This window comes from Rhagoletis zephyria, unplaced genomic scaffold (assembly GCF_001687245.7).
Source record: "Rhagoletis zephyria isolate East Lansing unplaced genomic scaffold, Rhagoletis_zephyria_1.1 Rzeph_scaffold_00266, whole genome shotgun sequence".
In the NCBI taxonomy this organism is placed as follows: domain Eukaryota; kingdom Metazoa; phylum Arthropoda; class Insecta; order Diptera; family Tephritidae; genus Rhagoletis; species Rhagoletis zephyria.
The window spans coordinates 208,051-234,598 of NW_016157350.1; the positions used below are offsets into that span (position 1 = coordinate 208,051).

Consider the following 26,548-nt stretch of genomic DNA (forward strand, 5'->3'; position numbering starts at 1 on the left):
AAAATAAATAAATATAAAAATAAGGCAGTGGCTATGACTAGCACGTATCCTGCGAAAATATTGCTGAATACCTTGCAACGCTTGTTGAAGGGAGGGGGCAAGGGATAGTAATTCCTTTCGAGTGCCAGCTATCACAATGTAAATTTTTATTTTACAGAAAGCTATTAGTCACGCTGTTGCCTTAGGCTGATGTAATGTACCTACACAAAAGAGAGAAATTCCAAAATTTATATGTTGAAAAAATATTTGTATTGTGATGATTTCCTTCAGCAAGCATTAAGTGAGAACACAATCTATATTTGCACTTATACAAATGAAAGTGTAAAAAAAAACCTTAAAGCAATTTTCCAAAACAAAAAACAAATCCACAAAGCATTAACTGTAAAACAAATTTATTTTCGAGCAAAAAGTAAATCTCATCACGATAAAAGTAAAAGTGAAACAAAACAGATTAATCAAGGCTTATCGTCTGTTGTGATGCTGCGGCTGTTGCGTACATAAATTTGAATACCAAAACAAATTTCTGCTAAATTTACTGCTGCATACCCACTTTGTGGTTAAAAAAAAAAATGAGGGAATCATACATCACATGGCTACCGCACATACAGAAGTAGTTGGCCCGCCTATCGCATTGTATGTAAATGTTCTTGGCTATACAAATATATGTATACACTTCTTTTTGCTTGAAGTCATAAGGCTGCACCGAAAAATTTAAATTGATGTCATACTTTAAAGCAAACATTCAAGAAAAACAAAAAAAGACAACCCACAAGGAAGCTGTTGCTGATTGTAATTTAAAGCGTGAAATTCCCTGGAGCGCATAATGGGGCGGCATGGTAGCACACAAATGAAAGTAAAGAACAAGAGAAATGAAATGGTATGAAGCTAAGTCAAATAAAAAATAAAATAAAGTAAAACACAATAAAACAAAAATAAAGTAAAATAAAACAAAATAAAATAAAGTAAGATAAAATAAAAAAATAAATAAAATAAAATAAAATAAAATAGAATAAAATAAAGTAAAATAAAATAAAATAAAATAAAATAAAATAAAATAAAATAAAATAAAATAAAATAAAATAAAAATAAATAAAATACAGTATTATAAAACACCAAAAAAAAAACAAACTAGAAAAACAAATAAGATAATAAAAATGCAATTAACTAAAATAAATTTAATAAGAATTACGATTCAAATCGGAATATATAAAAAAAAATTATTTAAAAGTTCCATTAAAGCTAAAATTAAAGTCGATATTATATATGAGTTTTTAAATTAGTAGTTAGAAAAAACTTCATAAGATTATTTACATTAACGTAAAAGTACTTTTGAATGAGCGTTTTAAATTCACTTTACAATTATGTATGTATTTGCATGTGAAGACCTTTTTCATAAAAAGAGAGGATTGAACGTTTTCTTAACTCAGGAACACAAATGCTGCTGATCGATGCTGTTGGAAGCAACAAAACTTAAAAAAAAAATCGCACTAACTATTTTTAAATTTATTTATTTTTTAATTTGTTTACATACTTATATTTATTTCACTCGATCCACTATGAAATTTAAAAAAACTCTGAATATTTGTATGGCATAATATTGAGAAAGCTTTCCATTGGTTGCCATGTGGCAGAGATTTTATACAGTTACTTATGCACCACCACAAACCCACTCCCTCCAAGTGTGATTGTATTCTTCGAATATGTCAGTGTATGTGCTTTTTTGTGCGTGTCATGTTGCCATTGCTATCATAATGAAATTTCCAATCTCATTAATTTGCCAGCATAATGGCATAGGCAGCCATCAATCATTTTCAGTTGACTGAGACAACATCAGTGGCAGCAGGAGCGTTGTTCATACATACATAAGTACATAAAAAAGCATTACAACTTATGTACGTATAAGCAATATAAGTAATATTTTTGTTGCTGGCAAAGTGCCACGCAATTCCGTTATAGCAACATAGCAACAGCATACTTACTTATTTAGTTGAGACTTTCTTTACTGTTGGTTTTTGCAATACTTTCTTGCCGCTCGACTGCTTGCACGGCTAAGCCTAAGTGGTTAATATTGACAGAGTAATGATTGTATGAAAAAAAAACGAATGTATTGAATGATGGGTAGCTGCTTTGAAAGGAGTAATAGCGAACAGGCGGCACTTAATTTTGGAAAATTTGTCAATATTTATGCAGTTGTTTGTTTTTATACAAGTAAGTATATACATACGCAGATATGTATATTTTTGAATTGACGTTTGTGATTTGTCCACAAAGGAATTTTTAGCATCATTGGCTGTGCAAATATGCGTGAAGCGTCAGCTTGCTTTTTTTTCTCTACTTATCAAAAAGCATTCCGCTCGGCAAGTACAAAGCGAAACAGTGCAATAGCCAATTTGTGAAAACATATTTTTGACAGCAATTTATCAAACTAAATTGATGGCAGCAAGAGTACTACTACCACTACCTCAAATTATTGATCCTTTCAAGGGGCCCATTACCAAAAGTTGAGTGATTGCAGTTTGAGGTGGCTCGAATGTTGATTGGCAATAATGAGAGGATTAATTGAAGGATATAACACGTTTTTGGCTTGCAGTCGATTCGGGAATTCTACTATTAAGAACAGCTGCTTATAAACAAATTTTTTCTAAACAAAGTTATCAATTTAAGACTTTATTCGAAATTAAATAAATCTTGATTTTTCTAAACCTAATCCACCCTGGTGCGAAATAAAGTCAATTGACATTATTATAAATAAAATCCATTGACATTATTGCTCATTCAAACATTAAATTTGCTTAGCTTCGTGGCGATCCGCGACCGCGCGCCACACCGCCGTAAAAGGTAATAATGTCAAATGACTTTATTTCGCACCTGGGTGGGAAATAAAGTCAATTGATCTTATTTCCGTTGATGTTGTTACCTGTCACCATTTTTTTGCTTGATTTAACGACTACAGTTTACATCCGGAAATATGATAAGTCTACTTAATGGTGTTAAACTTTTAAGAAAAAATGAATTGAAAACATTTCTTAATGTTAGGGTAAAGCCAATTTTTCTCACAAACAGTGTTGTTAAAAACCAACAGTTAAAAAAATTAAGGCTTTTTAATTTCATCAAACTATATATTAATATGCTAACATAAATTTCGTCCGCCTTCGTTTGGCGATTCTACCCAACCGATAGTTGTTGTTGCAACCTGTTCAATTTGAGTTGTTTTCGCATTTTGTTACCCTTTTTATTTGAAATGTAGATTTGTAATAAAGATAAATGTGTTGATGAAGAAATAAACGATAGCAATTAAGACAAAAAAAGTCAAGGCATAATTTAAAATAAAGACAAAAATTTAAACAATAAGAAATACATACGAATTAGGGTAAATGAAAGGGTAAGAAAAATTATTGACATTATTTATCGAAAGTTATCAAATGTTTATCGAGTCATCGCTGCTTATCGAATTTTATCGTGTTATCAAAATTTGTTGATAGATTTCGAAAAATATGGATCTATCAAAATTCAGCGAGTTATCGAAATTTATAGAGGTATCTGAAGTTTGTCGAACTGTCGATTTATATCGAGATATATACATTTTTGTGTTATCGAAATTTATCGAGCCCTCGAAGCGCACAGTTATCGAAATTAGTCGAGCTGTTGCGTTATCGGAAATTAATGTTATTGACATTTATTTAATGATCGATATGTATGGATTTATCGAAATTTATCGGATTTTAGTTCCAAAGCAGGAGATTTTCCGGTAAGTAATTGTATGCCTTATGATTCAAAGCTTTAATTATGAGGTATATTTAGAGGGATGCCACATGTTTAAAAAATCAGACTCAACTTAATTCATCAGTTATTTAAAATATTAATCACCAGGTAAGGCGAAGGGAATTTGGGAATATTTTAGCTTGAAAATACTTTTTACGAGGGTTGCCGCCTGTTTAAAAAGTCGAATTTGATTAGCTTATATACTTATTATATGAAATATATTCAACAATTTGTATTCAGCTTTAGGCCATTTTTTTTAATGAAAAAACTATTGTGGAAAAGCTGACAACAATTTGAAGAAATGGTAGAAGTGATAGCTATTTCGGAAATCACCACATTTCCTCATCAGATTTCTTCAGCGGGATTCGAACCGAATGAAGAAGTCTGATGAGGAAATATGGTGATTTCCGTAACAGGTATCACTTCTATCATTTCTTCAAATTGGTGTTGCTTTTCCACAATAGTTTTTTCAATAAAAAAAAATGGCCTCAAGCTCAATAAAAATTGTTGAATATAGTTATTGTAAGGCCATAAATAACAAAAACAAATTATATGAAATATTAAAATGCGGGTGTCAATTAGATAATGTTGAAGAAGGGTTGCCACCTGTTTGAAAAGTTATATTAAATTTAATTTGTAAAATAGATGAATTATCAAGAGATAAATATCAATCGAAATGGGTTTCAAAAGGATTTATATCTGACCTCTGTTTGAAAAATCAACTTCAAATTAACTAAGATTTTAGCTTGATATGTTTGAAAAGGAGTTCCACTTGTTTGAATAGTCGAATTTAGTCAACTTATACAGAAGTTTCAAATTAAAATGAAACCTCGAATAAATAAATAAATATATTTCAATAGGCTTGCCACATTTTTGAAAAGTTATACTGATCTAACTAAGTATATATATACGTATATTATACGAGAGGAAATTTTTTGTGGGGGTCATTAGACATGCATTGTTCTTTCCAATTTCAGATATGAGAGATGGAATAAAGTCCTTGTGCTGTATATATGGGTTAAGATTTTATTTTTTGAAGTTGGAACTTTTTTAACGTTAGAGCGTGTTTTGAAATTTCGATATATTATAAAAAACGAAAACTAAGCGAGACATCCCTTCACTGCACTCAACGGCTGCACGACATTTAGATGAAATATGGAAATCACTTATAACTCCGATTAACATTTGGAATATTTTTTTACTTTTTGAATATAAATTTTGTGGCGTTTTAACGCCATGCGATTTCACTAGTAAAATTTACAAGCAGAAGCAGGCTAAGAACACATTGAACCACATTGAGGAACTCCTCACGTTGCGCAAAGAAGTGTGAGTGAGAAGTCGCACTACCAGGCACAACTGTCCTGTATCTATGAAATAAATGTGACTCCAACTATCTTAGGCAGGTGGAATAAAAGCATCAACATATATAAGGTGTATATAAGGTATTGACTTGCACTTTTCTGTGTATATATGAATTTAATATTAGACTTTCTTATTTTAGTACATATCTAGATAATAATTAACCACAACGTAACAAACTTTTAATTCTGTCTGCCACAAATACTATAATTAAATTGAACTCAGCACTGATTGCCCGACCTTTTCTTTAACTTATATCTCGTTGAAGCATTGTCACATGCCTTTGAGATGGTCGAGTGGATTTCACGTTGCGTACAGTTCAACTTCTGTTGCACACAGTAGACTATATCAGCTACCTTCAGTGGATCCAACTGACTCTTAAGTGGTAGTCCACGTCCATGGAATGCAGGTGAGGGCCGACCGCTGAGTGAGTGGGTTGCCAGTGTTTGCCGATCAAATAGTATATATAGCAGTGTACGCGTGGCAGTTGTCGCCTTTTCCCAAGAGATCTTTTCAAACTGGCCTTTCAAAATCTTCGTGCCATTCGGACCTATTTGTATGATTTCTGTTAATTTGTTTTCAATCGGTTTCATTGCAGATGTTGTAGTTGTTGTTGATGATGACAAGTATTCTTGAGCAGTTGCTTCACTTCTCAATTTCGTTGCTTGAGCGCTTATTACGGGATGGTTTACTAATGTTTTTTCTCTGAGTGGTTTTTCAGAGCTTGGTGCGTTTTGTTGGTGACATATTTTTGCGATGGGCACAAACGATGGTTGTTGATTTCGAACTGCCAAATTATCGGAAATGTAAGATGAAGTCGTCACGTATGTTATCGGATGCCATGTTTCCTGGTTCACTTTTGCAATTTTCGTAAAATTGCTAATAATTTCATCTTCAAATTGACGTCGTCCCCGTTTTAACTGCAGACTAGCTGGAGATGTTATATGCGACTGTGTACGTTTTAGGTGTGGAAATAATGGTAAACTGCCATTTATAGTCTCTCCTAGTGTACTGATTCTTCTAACGCCTTTCCCAATAGCATGCTGCACTTTTTCCAGTTCGAGCTTTCGTGGTTCCAATGCCATTTCTAAGTGCTTATTAAGTCCCATATCTACTATTTTAACAGGTATTTTTTTCTCCGGGTAGAATAGTGATTCTTCTCTTGTCTTTGTTGGTCTGGCGAAGATATCTTTCCTTACCCAAATTTTAGCCATTTTTCGAGAGATAAACTTGCTTTGGCGTAGTCTACGATAATACTGAGGTTTTATGGCAACGAATCTCAAGTTTTATAATTTTTTGTTGGGTACGGAAATCGGCGGATCAGGTAAAATTATAAGTACATGCAATTACTTTTTGTTTTTTTTTAAAGCTACCCTATTTATAGGGATAAGATCATCATAACTCAGGTAGATGGGCGATTAATTACTCGTGTACTCGTGAACAGGTATTTGATGTGAGTAGGTAATCGCACCTTGCAATAGAAATATATGAAAGACGCAGGGCTTATGGCGAAAGGTTTTTTCTTTACAATAAACCGGCTTTAGTTAGAAACATCTCTTAAAAGTAGTACGGTACGCATCGCGCAGGTATACAATTATTTATTTTAGCTCACTTTTCAGGATTTGAGACAGTTCTGAAAGCAAGAAATTTTTCGCACACAAGTTTGTGTGTCTATTCTTGTCGTACCACTGGTAGTTCGGAAGAAAAAAACAGCGTTTGGGGGCCCCTAAGAATACATTGAAAGCTTTTATTTGTGCTGATACCTTGTATTTATCTAAATATTTGGTTTTGTGTAGGCTTTGAGGATCTAATGTGCGCCAGTGAAAGCCGTTTTCTTTCTTACGAAAAACTAATTGAAAGATCTGCAAACAAGGTGGCCTTAGCATTATTCTGTTTGTCTTTTTGCATAAGTATGCCAATAATTTAATTATATATACATACATATGTGCATATATATATGTACGTTTCCTTTTAAGACAATAAATCATAAAAATTAAAGAAAATAAAACTTAAAACGAAAAAAAATTAAAAAATTACATAAAATAAGTTTCTAATAATTAAGTCTTACTTAAAAACATTTTGCTTCCTAAAACATTAAAATCTAAATAAATATTAAAAAAAGAAATAAAATTGCATTAAAAGAAAGCAAAATTAAGCAATGTAATGTAATGTAAAGTTAAAAGAAAAGAAATTCTTTTGGAAACAATAAAAACTTACGTAAAAAAATACAAAAAATAACCATAATTTCCTAAAATTTTATCTATAAAATAACAAAGTTTAAAATTTACAAAAAATAAAATTAAAAGGGAAAATATTTAAATTAAAAAATATATATACAATAAATTTTTATTAACTTAATTAAAATGAAACGATTCATACTTTTCTTTTCAAAATAATAAAATTTAAAAAATAACTCACAAAAGGAAAAAAATTAAATTAGACAAAAGAATAAACTTCCGCTCCCCGAAACTAAAATAAGAAGCCAAAAAAAGAAAAAAAAGAAAATAAATTAAAAAATATATAAAATAAGTTTCTAATAATTAAATTTAATTTATAATTAAAAATATCTTTTCGATCTAAAGCAATAAAATCTAACAATTAAATTAAACAAATAAATAAAACTTGATTAAAAAGGCAAAATTAAATAAGTTAATCTTGGTCTGAATCTATATATTTTCACTAGATGAAATATATTAATGCGAGTATTAACTTTTTAAAATTTTTCGTTGAAACGTCTGTGTATTTATACATACTAATCATTGACTTTAATGTAAATGCAAGTAAATATGTATTCAGTCTTATTTAGAGCGATGAATAAATCTGTCAAAACAATGGGACTGATCTATAAAGCACAAAAAATTTATAAATGCATTTAAACCGAATATACTTAAGTGAACCTACAAATATTGCGCTGATAGAATGATTATACCTAAAACAAAAAGAAAGCACCCTAATAACGATAAGTTGACATATTGTCGCTCTTTTCACACAATCATTAATCACATCGCGAAGCACACCACAGTTCGCATGTTTAACACGCCCACTCGAGTGACATTAGCACGCCTCATACAACATTGTTCTTAATGGATCTTTTCATTTTACTCCTTGAGCGAAAAATTAAATGGTGTGAAATTGTAAGAAAGACAAATTTCTTTTCCGCAGCTAATTTTACGAGTGGAGCGCATAGTCGTCGTATCCAAACACAAGCACAGATTTAACATAATATTTAAACTCAAACGAAATTAATCGCGACTTTAGCTCGTATGTCTGGCCGTTTACGCAACATACCGCGAGCACAAGTAATATATACATACATACATATATTATGGGCGTATGTGATGCCTTTCGCGAAAATTGTGCTTTTGGCTTTTATAAATTTTGTGTAAATTAGATTTTCCCAACAATTTATCATAATATGTGCATTTTACCTTTTCAAATATGGAGTCTGTTCTCGGTGTGTTTTGTCAACCTGGTGACAGGCAATTAGCAAATTTCTGCCATTTTAAAGCCACACTCTCGCGCAAATTAGCTACAGAAATAATTAATTCTCACAGGCAATGTATTACATTAATAACAAAACTTGAAAATTTTTCCACCCATTATCATCAAAATGGAAGGGTCTGGACTCTCTTGCAATATCATATGGCGCACAACTGTGTATGCGGCCATTGCATATGGAATGTAACAAAAAGTAGTGATTTTTTTGCTTGGTGGCCTACGATTTGTCTAAAATTTTGGGTATAGACTAACTTCATACTAAAACTGAGAGACATCGATTTAAAAAATTAAAAAATTTTTTTCTTAAAAATTATGTGCTTGGCAAATATTTATAAAATAGCCAAGTTGGGTCAACAAAAATACGTGTAAGTTCACAATTACTTGCTCTAATAACACAATTAAGTTATCATTGGAAAGGTAGTGAATGAAGCCGAAGTCTGCCACAGGCACTGGCCACTATGATTCAAATCATATTTAAGAGTTTTTTGCTTCCGCCGAAAGCTGCAAAGAGCTAAAATATTTTAAGTCTAGAAATTTCATTACTAAGAAAAGGCGCTAAACTCGATATTTTTCACATGGTGAAATTATAACAGGTGTAGTAATAAGAGCGAGAAGAAAGATTTGACACTATCTTATTTGAAAATTTGCTTAAAAAATACTATAAGATAGCCGAATTCAAGAAAACTAAGAAAATAAAGCGAGAAAGCTGTTTTATTACTACACCTGGTATAATTTCACTATGATTTTACAAATATTTCACATTTGAAGTTTTTTTGCTTTTGGGCTTAACTTCAAAAATTCATAACTTGTAAACTGTTAAGAACTTCATTTTGAAAATTTTTTATTGGAATGGAAATTTTTTAATGTTTTTATTGAATTTGGTTTAGACAAAATAAATTTAAGAATATGGATTGCAATTTTAATTATTAAAAAAAAGATCGTAATTTCGAAAATTATTTATTAAAAAATTTAAATCTATTCAGGTGATAAGGTTTTAGTTTTGTAATTAGCGCGAAAAATTGAACTTTTAAGGAATTTTTATTGACCCGAGCTCGATGGAGGGGCGTTATACGAACGCACTCCACCAACGAAAAAATTTTAATTCACTATTTTAAAACAAAAGTATAAAGGACATATTTTTAACATTTGTCGAAATTTCCAGGAACTTTTTAATGAGAATTATAGAAAAATAACGCACCGATTTGTACTGCAGGCGGAACTAAAATTCATGGAATATGTTTTGAATTTCTCATTTGATTTCTAATAAAAAAATGTTCAACGATCCTTAGCTATGAGGTGGCAAACTGTGGATAAAATAGCGCCAAAAAATGCCGAATAGGAAAACAGATGTGTCAAATAAGTTTACCAGTTCTAATCAGTTTCATCAACTGTAAAAACTAGAGAATTTCAGTTGCTGAAATAAGTATAAGATTTAAAACAAGTTAATACAAATACTAAATAACTAAAACTTTTCAAAAATTCCGTTTCGATATCGACCAAAAATGGCATGATTCGAGCCAAAATGGCAATTCTGCTTATAGCAGGGTATAGGGTAGCAGTTTAATTTTTGAGATGCACTGTTAGCACAGTACCTAATTACTTAAGTTATGCTCGTTACATTTGATATGTTTATTTATAAATTAAAAATAACATACTTTTTTTTATTTAAAGCAAAATATGCCAATTGTCAATTTTATTACCTGCATAGTTATAACAATTTCATCAACTCTTGTAAAGATGCCTAAAGCTCCGGTTACTATTTATCGCTTTTAACTTAAAGAAAAATATTTTATAATATTAAAATACATATGCATGTTTCTTGACTCAACTGGGGTACCTACTTTACATCACAAAACACATTTTCCTAATTTATTGCCAGCTCAAGTGACGCTCTCTTATTGTTCACACCAAATTTGCGGTATATCTTTTGACGTTTGACTTCCCGAACCGGCGAATTTCCATTAAACTGCTGAAAATTGTGCTCAACAATTTTATGTTTTTCTTGCTCTTGCATATGTTCCTTCAGTTGCCGTTTCCGTTTGAGTTGTAAACTAGCGATAGACCCTTGATTCGTCGTTTCCGCATTCGTAGATGATGACGATGAAGATACATCTAAAATTCCTGAATCAGTTTGTTTCGAAGTTATCGATTCAGAATTCGTTGAATATCCTGCCGGGCTCTGTATTTGGCAACGATTTTGGCATTGTCTTATGTCTTCCAACTGACGTGCTAGATATGATTGTAAGTTTATAGCCGCTTCCAATGTCACCGTGCTTTCCATACCATGCATTCTCTCCACTACAGTTGTTATTGTATCAAGCGCAGTCTGATGCTCAAAAATGGCTTGTTCCAAGGCAACGGGCTCTTCTACGATTGTAGAATCATTTAGAGATGATCCGTTGGCAATTTTTCGATAAGCGAACATGCTTTCCATGTTGAATTTGTGAATTTTGAGTTTAAATCTTGCTTCTTTGGTTGACAGCATACGTTGGTTATTTAATCTACGCATAGAAGTGTGGTCGATATTTATACTTTGGCGCGCTCGTTTGATTGCTGTTCATATACAGGTAACAAATTGTGGCAATTACTCGCTGTAACAATGTCCTTTTTTAAATATTGAACACCTGAATCTGTATTCGCAGGTATGTTGCCTACCTTTAATGCACTAACGACGTTGTTTATGCTGAAGGTTGTCAACTATTCTATTCCTAATAACTGTGCTCTGAAAAATAACCGAGTCCTTGAAAGGTTAAAAAAAAATGTTCTTAATTAACCATCAATTTAGGAATTTCACCAGGTAGGACAATGTTGTTGAAATATGTCACTGCAAATTAACCGCAGCGCACTATGGATTGGCAAACGATAAAAAGTGGCCAATATTCGAAATTTTATCGGAATGGATTAAAACTGGCTACAGGGGTTTTTCGGGGTCGGTGATTACGTATCTGAAGTTAGATTTTAAAAATTCAAAATAGCGTATCCAATATGGCGGACAATATTTTGCAAAGTAATCGGATTTGCTTAAAACTTGTTACTCTATGATTTTTGGACTCACTGACCAATAAAAAAAAAAAAAATCCACAAACATTTCATCTAAATTCCAAGCTTTTAATACAGTTTTTTTTAATATTTCGTAAGCACTTGTACAGTTTAATGAATTGTAGTTGATTTTGTATAATTTTTTTTTTCGCCGGCCGTGTTATGCCGCTCTCTGCCAGATAAAAAATTACTTTAATTCCACTTAGGCCGGTTTTACCAAAATATTAGACAGATCGTGCTTTTTATCTTTTTTTCAGTTTCTGGAGCATAAGCAAGATTATATTGCGCTATCTTCCCGAAAGAAAGTGCTTGGTCATACACCCGATTCCAGTTTATCTACTTAGTTATCTTCTGTAGCGATCTACAACATTTCAGCACAAATTTTCAGTTAGGCAGTATGGAGCTCATAGCTCTAATTGCAGCTTGGCTAACGCTGAAAATGATATCATCTTTACCAATTATATTGGTTTCGATTGTATTTATAGCCTTCATAACAGCAGAGATCTTAACCTGGTACACACTGCATTAGTCCTGTAAAGGAATCTTTGCCATTTAGTTTTGAAACAAAGATGAAAATTTTACTACAACCAGTTGAAGTGCAAAATCATTTGACGTACTCCTGCTTAAATATTTACATAGTAGTTTAAGACTATAAGCATGTGACATATGAACTTGACTATAGTATCGACAGTAAGATCCTAGAGAAATTGGCTAAAGCCTCTGTAATTGATTACAGTGGCCAAAAAAAAATTTCCGCTGAACTTTTGAAAGAATTAAAATTAGGAATCCGCCTTTAAATTGTTCAATTTCTCGTGATATTTCATATACAAATTATAAAAAAAGCACTTTTCAAATTTTTTTTATTTTATAGTAAAATAACGTTGCTTAAATGAACTGTCTGAACAGCATATAAAAGAAACCTGGACGTTGCCCTTTTTATAATAATTCTTTCAACATAAGTTTTAAATTCTGACAACGAAAAAATAAAAGACGTATGCAGATGTCATTAAATATTAAACCCCCCATCTTGAAGTGTATAGCCAAAAGCTACAAAACTTCAACATGCTCAATTTTCTCCAATTAAGCCGGATTCCCAAATTTTCGAAACATTTGACAGACAGATTGAGATCCTAAGAGAGGCCTAGTAAAAAATTTCAATTTTTTTTTTTAATAATTTTTTCATTTTCGAAAACCATTTCTAAAGCCTTATGCTGTTTAGTTGCTACATAGATTGTAATCCAAAATTTTCCATTTGCCATCTGTGAAAGCACTGACGACAACTTCTGGAGAGAAGCTTAATACACCCACATACCTCATGGTTCACCGCTTCAGCTAAGCCGAACGAAAGATAAAAATAAAGTTCATAACTCATACTTAATCGTCTCATCATTAATCGCAACTCAAAATGGTTTCCATCCGTGCACATGTTGTGCGACAGTAATTAATGAAGTGTCGAAGTGAACGCGTGAGAGTTTTAAGTATGCAAGCCGCGCAGCATGTGGCTGGCCAGCAGAAAGTAATGAACTCGCTGAAACAAATGCGTTTTGCCACACTTGGAACATCCAACGAAAATAAATATGATGGGCAGTGTGACCAGATTACCACAAAAAAAAATTATGCTAAATTGACTTAAAAAAAGGTTATAAAATGTTAGAGGCAACGAAAAAATAAGCTAAGAAAGACAGCCACTTGTATGCAAAAAATTTAAAGCACTTCTACCAATTCATGTAAGCGTACTAGTTACCTAATTAAATTTAATTTTTCTTTTATGCTCAAAACTTGCCAGTAGGCTTTGAAAGGCCTTTTCCAAACACTAAGCTCATTTTAACATTTATATGAATAAACCGTTTTTTTCTAAAATTACTAATAAGATGAACATTATTTATAAAAAAAGGTAGGATTAAAAAATCCACGAAGCTGGGCCTAACACTTCGAGGCTAGAACAAATAATAATCTTAACTAAAGTGAATTGAAGTGAAGTGATTTTAGATCAGTTAAGGTGTGTTAGGGTGAGTTGAGGTGAGATAAGGTGAGTTGACGTGAAATAACCTTAGTTGGGGTCACTTGAGTGGAGGGGTTGAACTTTGAACTTAGCATAACATAACATAACATGTCATTACATAACATAACATAACATATCATTACATAACATAACATAATATAACATGACATAACACAGCATAATGTAATATAACATAACATAATACAACATAACATAACGCAATACAACATAACGTAACTTAGCATACAAAACCAGAACATAACATACCATAACATAACAGAAAATAATACAACATAACATAATGTAACATAATATAGCATAGCATAGCACAACATACCATTACATTACATTACATAACATAACATAACGTAACATAACATAACATAACATAACATAACATAATACAATACTTAACATACAAAACCAGAACATAACATACCATAGCATAACATATCTCATTCTTCATTTTTTTTTTCTTTTTTTATCTCTATTACTTTCTCTAACTATATCTCTGTCGTTTTTTTATCTTTATGGTTACATGCACCTCAGCATCAAAATACCTTTCCAATTATAAAAAATTCTCTATAGCTTAGAAGTATAGTTTGGCCGTAAGTGGGGCGTTGTAAAGAAAACATATTTGCCTATTTATATATGTATAAAATTTAGCCTCAAAAATATTAGCTGGTCACTTTGATGGTGGGTGTGATTTTTCGTTACTATATACATACATACATACATATGTATGCACATATGTTCACGATTTAGCTCATTGACCAGCCCTTAGCCGACATATGTTTACCGCTGCTCCTCCGCCGCCATAGCCACTCAAACTCAAACATACTTTCGCCGCCTATCCACTCTATCCGCCTATCTGCTTTTCAGCAAAATTTACAAATTACTTAATCAGCAGCTGCAAATGCGGCTACAATTGTTCTACATCCGATTGGATGTTGGCTTGTTGCTGTTGTTGTTAATGCATTATTTGCACCCATAGCTTTTTGTTGTTTTTACCAAGTGCTGTTGACTCCTGTTGACTAACCGCATCGTTTTTTTTTCTCTGTTTCTGTTTCTGTATTTGTATTTATTTTTGCCCTCCCTAGCCTAGCGCAAAAAACAACTGAAGGGAAGAGGGCGCGGGCGTGGGCGTGGGCGCGGCCGCATTGTGGTTAAGTCCATCACTTGCGCTAGTGGGCGTTTCATGGACATGCGCCATTGATTTATGTTCTGTGGTTTTTAGAATTTACCAATTTTAAACGCTTAACAGAGTAGTTAGCATGAGTATTTGTATGTGCATACATATTGGATTTGTGCAGCGCCTACTCCCCGCGGATTCTAAATGAATTTGTCGTTTCATGTTTCCAATTAGTCTAAGTAATTTATTTGCGTACACCAGGCAAATACGTACTTATGCACAAATATTCAGTACAAACACACAGCTGCGCGTGCAATGTACATCATACGTGCTTGTACATACTAATAATTATCAAATACACAAACACACGCCCGACGCTTTCAATTAATTAGGGATTTCGGTAATATTGCACTCATTCAGTTATTACCCCCAGAGAGTGAAAATCGATCGTATTTTTTGGTTATTTTCTAAAGCGATTTTACCGCAAATTTTATTTAAGCACATACTCCCTGCAGATATTGGGAGCCGCCCGCTTCAACCGACAAAATTATTGTTGGTGGTAAATAATGTTAGTGGGAAAAAATGCGAAAATTTTACAAATTATGGCTAAATTGAAACGCTTAATCACAGCAAGAATTTAATCGAGTTTTTTATTAATTAGAGCGCACTTTTCACATTTGATTTAATTAGTGAAATTTTATATTTATAAAATGTGCTGAATATTTATTTACCCCTTTGATTGCAGTCAGGTATTATTTGCTATTAAAGATTTTAAAACAATGCCTAATTATTTTATGAAAAATTATTAGTGAAATAATAATTGACGCACACACATTTTGGCAAGGGTTTGGCTGAACCATAGTATGCCTCTTTATAATAATATTTTAAGCTTGGAATGGCGGCAGATCTTCGTTAGCGACAATATAAATTGTCTGAGTTGGGAGGATCAGCTTTCAGGCAGTGATATCGCCGAGTGCTAGGATGCTTTCGGGTCAGTGGTGCATAATTACGGTGACCGACCGTCCTGTAATATACAGGACAGTCCTTTTTTTTGACTCATTGTCCTGGCAATTTATTAATTTTATACGGGATATATATGATCGTTATTTTCTCTATAAATAGTTATTATTTTCCAATCTAAATGCCTTTGAATTAGGACTTGACAATTTTTCCTTAGTTTATTTAATGTTTATTATTTATTTTATGAAAGTAAAGCTCTTTTCCTCAAAAAAAACTATATAATACCAAAATTTCAAACTTTGTGCAAAAAACTATAAAAATTAATTCTGAAATGTTTCACCAAAATTTCAAACTTTTCAATTAGAATTTTTAGAAAAATGTTTGGTTAGCAGTTTTGCAACTCATTAAAATTGAGTATAATAAAGTGCGAGTGGAAAGTGCTACCCATTCACTTTTGTTTCAAAAAAATGGTCGAACATATTTACTTTGTATGAAAAAAAATGCGTAACACCGTAAAAACAAAAATTCCAAAAATTAGTGATAAGCCCTAGCGACTTAAAATCTCGAGAAAATTATCTTACAAATTTGTGATGTTACTAAAAGGATACTGTTTCAGGGCTAATACATATAGGATCATTGAAGAAGGCTTTAAGATCTGTAAGATGTTGTGGAAAAAATTTGCAAAATAATTTTTTGTCCCTTACCTTGACTTCGTAGCGGGAAAAAAACTTATGGAACAAGCCAGAGCTGAGGTTTTATAGAGTAAGGCGAAGCTCCATCTCTGTCTCGGTCTTGCATCAAGGCTTCACACGAGCTGATCACCGTATCTCATAGACGATTTACTCAGGTTTCACTGAGAGTGCGAAAGGGGACGTATGAGTGGCAGAACGTCCTGCACCCGCCGTAACACAAATTTATGAAAAATTTTACCTTTCACATTGTCTAAATTTGATTGCCCTTGAGAGCTGGTGCTCATTTTAAATAAAAGACAAAAACTAAATCTCCTCCCAAAAAAAGTTTAACTTCTAATCAGTTCTTACGTTTAAATTAATAATTCGATTTTAATAACCATTGTACCGTGGAATAAATTACGTAAGTGTGTAGACAGAGAGTCTATATTTATCACATCGAAACAAAAAGGCTCTAAACATACTAACAAGGCTAATTAAAATCAAAGCTATTTAAATATGCTGCTTACGTCAGCATACTGTTATTGCTTGCGTAAACAAAAAAGTTAATTGCAGTCACAATGGTTTTGGTGTTCGTGAAAAATTTTAAATATTTGCGCTAAAAATATGATGGGAAGTACAGATACTTTATTAGAAATTTAAAAAAAAAGACAACAGACGCAAATTTCAAAGATATTCTTAGCTTTCTTGACAATATGCAAAAATCTAAAATAAATTGTTGTAATAAGAGAGCACAACAATAATTATTATTACAATTTTCTTCACTAAAGTTAACCAAAATGCATGAACTTTTGTTTTTAGATTTTTTTTTTTTGGAGACTTAATTTTGTCTCAAATTTCTATATTTAACCCACGCTCAGACCAAATGCATACATCACTTTGCTCATTACGTCAAATAAATTTTAACATTTTTTTTGTATTTGGGTGTGCTTTAAAGGTGACTAATGACAGTCGTCTGCTGCTCGAGTTTTTGCTTTCTGCCCCCTTCAAAACACTGCTAATTTTATGGGAGTGTTTTTCATTTGAGAAGCTGCACGTTTTTTTGGCAGTGATTTGTCAGCGTTTTCACGCTTTGTAATTTGCCACTTCCGATCCGTTTTTGTCTTTTTGTAAGTAACCATGTACTTAAGTATTTTAAATTTCATTTTATTTTAAACTTTCAGCAAAGCAGAAAGAACTTAAGTTGCAGTACATTTTTAGTAGCTAATTAACTTGTGATTTTAATGAACTTAATTAGTTAGATGTTTCGGGGAAAATACGAAACAAGCAAGTAATTGCAGGATAGCTGGGAGTGGCAGAAGTAACGAACAATTAGGATGCGCTCTGTTGCTAATTATTTCGAGCGGCTCTTAGAAATAGGAAGATACTTGTAAAACAAATATAAGGGAGTGCATTTTTTGAATTTTAGGAAAAGTAAAATTAGTATTTGTATTGTATATGCACATTAGAGTGCACCACTAAAAAAAAAAGATGCGGTTTTCCAACGTAATTATAAAATTTATTTTATTTTAAGATTATCGAAGACCCTACCAACAAAACAAAAAAAAAATCGCCAGCAACCCAGGGTACTAAGTGTTTTTTTTTCCAAGGCAATTTCAAAACAAAAAATGCTTCCGAACCTAGGGGTCGCCTTTTTAAATTTTTCGGTGACACCTACATATATACAATCGGCAATCAATATTTCTTTTTTCAGTATTCTAGTGTTATAATTAAAAAAACTATAAGTTGCATAATTATTGGCGAGCTTTAATTTCCTCACATTAGGGTGGTTAAGCGTACTCGAGATCAATGAACTTTAAAATTCATAAAATGGTCTCTCGAAGCCACAACATCATATATCATACTTTAATACTTTTAGATCATACTTTAAAATTCGACTGTAAATGCCGCTGATATGACGAAAAATGTAAAAAGGAATTACCTTTTTCGGATGGCGCAAAAAAAAACGAAATAGCCTTGCAAAAATAGCTTAGGTCCAGGCGTGTGTGGCGAATTTTGTTTTGTAATTTGTAATTTTTTTTCCTGGTTCGGTCTAATGAACATCCGTATTTAATAGTATGTTAGATGGAAACACGTTTGATACAATTTCTGTCTAGTTAGTTGCTCGTAATTATACGCATTATGTGCAAGTAATGAAGGCTAAAATTAGATGGACTAGCTTTTTAGAAAGCATTTCAGTGCTAATTAGAAATATTTTCAATGTGTGCTCTTGGCAGAGGCACGCAGTTTTCGCGTCGCATGAAATACCAAAAGAACACTACATAGATTCTTACAAATGAAAAATACCATGCCAATTTTCAAAGAAATAAAATAACTAAATGGAGCCCTAACCTCCACAAAGACGTAAGCGAAATTTTTTTTTTCAAAATTTTATTTTTGAAGCAGAAATGCATCTATGCTATAGGAACTAAAAGGCATACAAAAATGTCGCTTTCGTATTTTTGGCGGTTACAGTTCGAAATTTTCCTAACAAATTTTGACCCGTGACCGCCAAAACGACGTAAGTGACATTTTTATTTTTTTTAATTATGATGCAGAAATATTCTTAGATAGCATCTAGATGTATTTCCTCATCGAAAATAAACTTTTGAAAATATGTCGCTTACGGCGTTTTGGCGGTTAGGGCTTGATTTATTCATTTCACTTCTCTGCAAATTTACTCGGTTAGGATTCGGTATACTGCTGCTTTCATGAGTTATTAAAACTATGTTATAATTCGGTTGGTAGAGATAAAAAAAAAAATTGTTTACTACGGCATAATAAGTTGCAAGATATTCGAAGTATGTCGTAAACCAAGTAGCCTTCATTAGTTAATTAAGGAGTGTAAGAGAAAATTAGTTAACTATAAGCTTATGAAAGTGATTCATTAATGTATCTTCATTCAATCAGAAATGTATCTATTCCTTAATAATCGCCAATATTTTTCGTTGATGTATACTAATTTTCAGGTCAAATAATCTGTTTTTTGCCTATATTTCAATAGAATAATGCATAATAAACTCATTTAAAATGTAAATTAGAATTTATGTGCTTATTTTTCATTTCATTAAATCTGTGCATAGCCAACGCTTCTTACTCACCATTTTGATTTGTTGTCAGACCGCAAATCGTGTTAATCGAATTTTCTGTAATTCTGTAAATCAAAACACAACAAAATAAAATCCAAATTAGTATGAATTCCATATGTAATTATTCAATTATATATACGACTATTAACGATAATATTAAATGCTTAACAAACACATTCATACAATCAAATAAATGCAATTAACTATTGTTGACGTTAGCAGTTATAAATCATATGAAATTACATTTATACTACACACTGCACACTTGTCAAAACAAATGCAAACGCATTGTTTTATTAATATGTATGTACCCTGCGGAAAAAAAATCAATTGATTAAAATAAAAATCTAGTTCTCACTATTTTTCGGTCCTCGTCCTTTAAAATTAGTTAGTTACGACGAAAGAAAATAGTTAATAAATAGCAGTCGACTGCTAGTTAGTTAATAGTTAGCTACAAACTAGACCCATTTCCTGCAGGGTATCTATGTAGTAGGTAACTAGTTGGGGCGAACAATTTATTTAGAGAGAGACTTGCTTTGGTGTGGTGCTTGTGAAGGAAATCGTAATATTCATATTAGTAATAATTGGTAATAATTAGGGTAATGGTATTGGTAAAGTTAATGGCAGTAGATAGTAGTGATAGTGGTGGTAATGGTAATTGTAATGATACTGGTAATGACATAAGTAATTGTAATACAAATAGTATGGGCGTGGTTAATGCCAACACTAGGAGCAACGAGATTAGTACTGGTAATAGTAAGGTTATTGTAATCGTAATTGTAATGGTTACAGCAATGGTAATGGTAGTTGTTATGACTACAGTAATGGTAACGGTAGTTGTAATGGTTATTGAAACGCTAATGGTGGCAGTAGTATCTAGTTATGGCAATGGTATTGGTAACGATAATGGTAATGGTAATGGTATTGGTCATGGTAATGATATTGGTAATGTCAATGGTAAATGGCAATGGAAATAATACATACATACATATGTATGCACATTAGACCGTACCACCTAACAAGCAAACATTAAAAAGTTCGCCTCGCACCCCTGAGTCAATAGTATTTTGCAAGGCGATTTCAAAAACATTGTTTGCATACCTGTACGTCGTTTTTTACGGTTTAGGGTGACGCCTACATTAGACAATGAAAACTATTGGAATTATCGAAATAACGGGTGATTTTTTTGAGGTTAGGATTTTCATGCATTAGTATTTGACAGATCACGTGGGATTTCAGACATGGTGTCAAAGAGAAAGATGCTCAGTATGCTTTGACATTTCATCATGAATAGACTTACTAACGAGCAACGCTTGCAAATCATTGAATTTTATTACCAAAATCAGTGTTCGGTTCGCTTTACGTCCGATTTATGGTCTACATAATCGACCAAGTGAGCAAACAATTAATGCGATTGTGACCAAGTTTCGCACTCAGTTTACTTTATTGGACATTAAACCAACCACACGAATGCGTACAGTGCGTACAGAAGAGAATATTGCGTCTGTTTCTGAGAGTGTTGCTGAAGACCGTGAAATGTCGATTCGTCGCCGTTCGCAGCAATTGGGTGTGCGAAACACATTTCGAACCGAACACTGATTTTGGTAATAAAATTCAATGATTTGCAAGCGTTGCTCGTTAGTAAGTCTATTCATGATGAAATGTCAAAGCATACTGAGCATCTTTCTCTTTGACACCATGTCTGAAATCCCACGTGATCTGTCAAAGACTAATGCATGAAAATCCTAACCTCAAAAAAATCACCCGTTACTTGCTTGGCAAAAGTTTAATACTTTTTGGTGGTCTTCAATTCACTGGCATTAGGGTGGTACGTTAGGGTGATAAGAACTGAGATATGGTGGGTAAGTACTACAGCGGGGTACTTGAGGTCAATGAACTTTGGTATCAAGAAATTGTCTCCTCGGAACAGAAACTTCGATAAGTCATACAGTAAATGCCGAAGATATGAAGTACGAAAAATGTAAAGAGGCTACATTCGGTAAAAAAAAATCAAAGATTCCGAATTTTCTTTGCAAAAATACTATGGATTCGAAGATGTACAGCGAACATTTTTTCATGTACAGTCTAGCGTATATTAATTTGAAATTTGTAGTCTTCTCTTACCCAATGGTGAATACACCAGAGTTATAATAAAGTCTTTATTATCTGTAGTTTTGAAAGTCAATTAAGTCACGTTAACATATGTCAATCATTTTTTCATGGAATTTTGTGTAAAGTTTTAAATGAAATTAGCATGCCTTGAGTTAATCAAGCTCTTGAACGTTTCCCAACCTAATGGGATCATCAACTTGATTACTTGATTAATACACATCATGTAAAGCTACGTATAAGCGTTCATAACTCGTAATAACGTCAACTATTTGACAGTTATGACAACCAGGTTTATAGTAGGCAAAAGAACGATGATGTTTTTGTGTACACTTATCACGCGGATGTATATGTATGTATATTTTTACTTATTAAAGCTCGGAAACAAAGCGACCTCTTTTAATCTACACTTGACACTTGAAGGTTGCAAATAAAAATATTTTGTTTTGAATTCCTTTAAAATTTGTACGGATGCTTAATTAAGTAGATAACTTGTTTTTTTAATATGTAGTAAAAAGTATCAATGGATATAATACGGTCGTATCTACATATGTACAAAAGTGTACGTTTCTAACATATTTTTTTCACTCATTCATTTGCGATTAAATTTATAAATGTTAATCAGTATTAATTTATCATCAATTTCATTATGTTTATGGTGCAGTATATGTCAACAGCCTACTTTGACCTGGTCTTTTGTGACAAAGCCACAGTATAATTTCCAAAGAATTTTCGTTGTCAAATTAAAAGTTTGCATTTTAATTTGTTTTAAATTAAATTAAATATTTCAAAAGCACAGCTTTTATTATATTCCTTTTTAATTGCTGGAAAATATTGGACTTAATTGAATGAATTCAATGATAAATTGAGTAAAATTTGGTCACAATTTGAGCAGCGACAATAATGAGCGAGATGAGTGACTTTATGATTTCATACTTAGCTCTAAGTTTATTATTAAAAAAAGGAAAAATGTTACCACTTTTATTATCTCGAAGGGATGTTCTGAAGGTTACCCTTATTAATAAGAATACGGAATGCCTGGTCGGGTAGTAGGAGTAATGCCCAAGTTTCTTCTGACTAGAAATTTGCGCAATGCCAACGGGTATAAGTATCGTAAAGAGCTCTTGCCACAATACAGCTAGCAAGTTACTCCAACAAACCTAGTGGAGCTGGAATATCTGGTCGACCGTTTCACCCTGGAGCCTGTAGCAAGGCTATAGACAGTAATAAAGAAATCATAAATTCACGCTAGAACTGCAGGAAAAACTTCAATCAGACAGTAGGCCGAAGCAGCCACATGTAATTGGAGGCCATTCAGTCTGTGGAGATTTCTTCACAAGACAAAGTGTCAGCTGGGCTATAGGGATGTTCAAGTATTTAAATTACCACATCTGGTTGGCATCTCCCCCATACAGCTGCAGCAAACATTACAGCAAAGGTCAGCATGGCTACACGCAATAATGAAGGGAGTAATACATAGCTCATAGTCATATCCCTAAAGATTGAAGGAAACCGAGCGTGGTGTCCATATCCACGGTAGGGAAGCTATCTCACAACAACCCAAAAGATTTCGGGCCCATTACTTCGTTGTATTTTCAACTTAAGAATATGGAGAGACTGGTTGAGGTCCATATCAGAGAGTGGGTTGGTAACGGACTTTCAATATGCTTATACGAAATGGAGATCTACAGAAATGGCGCTACATTAAATAGTGTCACACATAGAAAGATCACTAGCCATCAGAGGCGCCTTTAGTCCTTTAGTCCTTGATGGCATATTATTGGTGGCTGAGACTTAGATATGAACTGCTATAAATTTTAAATTTCTATGACTTCTTGCTCTGCCGTTATGAAATGTTGCTTGCAAATGTTTATAAAGCAATAACAATAAGAATAATTTTCAAGGTTTGATGGTTTCATTTAATTTTCGTTAATAATATAAATTGTATAACCTAAACCATTTTTTCAAAAAAAAAAAAATATGCTTTACTATGGATATTTTTTTTAAATGTTGCAAAACCACTTTTGGCAACATTTCAAAATTTTTGTTGCGCACAATTAGTCACAATGAAAATACGCTGAAAACGAATCGCTTGTATTAATGATTAAAATAACGCATACAGTATATAAAGAGAATGAAACGCACAATCAATTCATATGGTTATAAATTTCTTGTACTTTACACACAAAATAGTACATAACAATATAATATTTGCAATCAATTCCTCTGTTCCAGTTAGTAAATGTTACATAATAAAAACAAGCTAAAAACAGTTATAGGATTCACCCAAAATAAAAACAAAAAATAAAAATAAATCTTAAAAGATTAAAAAAAATAATTTCCCCTAATTTTTTTTTTTTAGTTCTTACCATGCAGATGTGCTCAAAAAGTTAGCGAAAAAAGTTATTAAAAATCAACGCGAACCCTAGGCCACTTGCATACCCAAAAGTTTTCTAAAAACTAAAAAAAAAAACTAAAATTAATTTTGTTGAATTTCAAAATTTCTTATGTTTTTGTTTCGTTTTTTTAAACTATCTTTTAACTGTGCAACATTTATTAACTGGTACATGAAAATCGATTTTCTTCAATATTGCTACTTTTCCTGCACTTTGCTCTAAACAATTTAATATAAGCAATTAAAAATTCAAGAATCGGACTCAACTACTCTTTTCCAAATTTTAAAGGCTTTCATCAAAAAAATTTATCAAATTAGTTGAAAAATTAAAGCTCCAGTGAGTTATAAAATTAAATTCCACTTTTGAACTACTGTGCGATGTGACTAAAATACTACATTTTTTTGGTCTAAAAACGCTCGTATTTATTGCAATTAAAAAGTTTTCATTTCTACGAAACTTAAAATAAATACATACATAAATATACTATGTACATAGAAGCATTCTTTTATGTTCAATGCACCAGCAAATGCATGCGGACGAAATGGAAAAGGGAACAGCTAAAAAGTACACAACATGTAAATTCAATTAGCAAAGACGTATTTAATTAATAAAGTTAAGAGCCATTATTCATTTCGCTGTGGGTGAGCGCACACACACTCGGCAGTTGTTGCTTGTTATGGAGAAAAGCGTACGTATGCATATATATGTGTGTGTGTGTATATGCATGCTACTATTATGCAGCAAATAAAAAGCAGTTAATTCATAAACACACGACAACTTTGTGCAAAGAGTTCTTGCAGCAGTTGTCATTAAGCACCACCAACAACAAAGTCATGCTAATGCGGATGTTCAGCTAATCTCTTGAATCTCTTTCTGCTAAGTGCACTTTCTGAAGCTAGCAAATGCAATATTTTGCCGAGCAATATGCGATGCTGCAAGAAATTGGCGCGTATAATATTGTAAAAAGTATCTCAAAATCTAAACTTGTAGTCCACCTCCTACTGAAATGGTAAACGCAGGTCGTTAAGCGGATATCATAATATATAGTTGTAGTACTCCATGCCACTTATGTACATATCTATTACAGACATTTTTAAATTTTAAACACGTTTCATTATACCAGCTACTTATTATATTTATGTGTTTCCTTACTCATTACGCACAAAAGCTTATCATTAGGAGCAATCTTTATTTTTAACTCGCTTTTATTTCTCCAATAATCCACGCTCATCGAGCAAAAGCAATTTCTCTCTACAAAACTTATTAAGCATTTGCAATCATTCATGGAATTTTAACTTGAAATTCCTAAATACTACTAAACATAAATATGTACTCTCAATTCACCTGCAGCTAACAGTATAGTGCAGTAGCTAAAGCATTTATTAAGAAATCTGAAATGAGCGAAGCAGCTAATCAACATAACGCTTCAAAATTCACCTTGAACATTTCTCAATCTGGCACTTAAGCAACGCAAACGCAACGTTTCTGAGTAATCGTCAGTTCATTTGGCTGTTGGAGATTCAATTCGAAGTTTACTCAAAATTTATTAGCTGATTGAATAGCAATTTGAAGTCTTCATACCAGGAAACAAAATTTCGAGCTGCCATTTTGCAGTGCTTAGCTAATTACATAGATGAGTGGCTGGTATGGATGTGTGGGTAGATTAGTTATACAAATGCTAACTGGCTCAAAACTGGAATTTACTGTACGTAATTCAGTGGAGCCTTAGTTTTTCAACCAATTAGATTAATTTTTTTTTTTATGAAAGCCTATAAAACTAGCAAGAGATCAATTGAGCCCAATTTTTGAACTTATACTTATTTGTTTTTAGTAAATTTTTTAGTGCGAAATGCAGAAAAAGTAGCAATTTTGAATAAAATTGATTTCCTGCTCCAGTTAATAAATGTTACAAAAAAAAAACTAGTTGAAAGCGATGATGGGGTTCCCCCAAAACGAGAAAAAAGAACGCAAGACAAATTTGAAATGTTAAAAAAATAAGTTTTACTAAACTTGAAAAAAAAATTTAGTTTTTAGAAAAATTTTGGCTATGCAGTTTTATAGATATTTAAATTTTAGTGTGATAAAGCGCAAGCTGCAAGTAGCTAAGAAGCTAAAGTTAGAAATAAATACGTTTGTTATAACTGTTATTAAAAAATCAACGCACTAGCAACTTGCATTTTATTTTACTAAAATTTAATTACCTATAAAACTGCATACCCAATATTTTATAAGAAAAAAAAATTATTTTTCTGAACAATATTTTATGTCATTTCAATATTTTTTGTGATTTTTTTTCGTTTTGTTTTGAACAGAAGAATCGATTTTCTTCAAAATTGCAAATTTTTCAGCATTTTTCACAAAAAATTTTTATATAAACAAATGAAAATTAAAAAAATCAGGCACAGCTGGACTCTTGAAAGTTTTAAAAGCTTTCATTAAGCAAAAATATGTATCAAATTGGGTGTAAAATGAAATCTCAAGTGAATTATGAACACTAAATTCCAGTTTTGAACCACTGTTCGATGTAGGGAGTG

General features: G+C 32.2%; 1 protein-coding gene across 4 annotated transcripts in view; it reads right to left on the minus strand.

Annotated features, from left to right (window-relative positions):
• LOC108358517 (mucin-12) overlaps nucleotides 1–19,574 on the minus strand; it is a 142,750-nt gene extending 123,176 nt beyond the window's left edge. For all 4 annotated transcript variants that reach the window (XR_001846789.1, XM_017609916.1, XM_017609918.1 and 1 more), the window contains exon 1: nucleotides 19,522–19,574. The gene's annotated coding sequence lies outside the window, so the exon portion shown is untranslated. The remainder of the gene's footprint in view (nucleotides 1–19,521) is intronic.
• Between the last annotated feature and the right edge of the window lie 6,974 nt (nucleotides 19,575–26,548).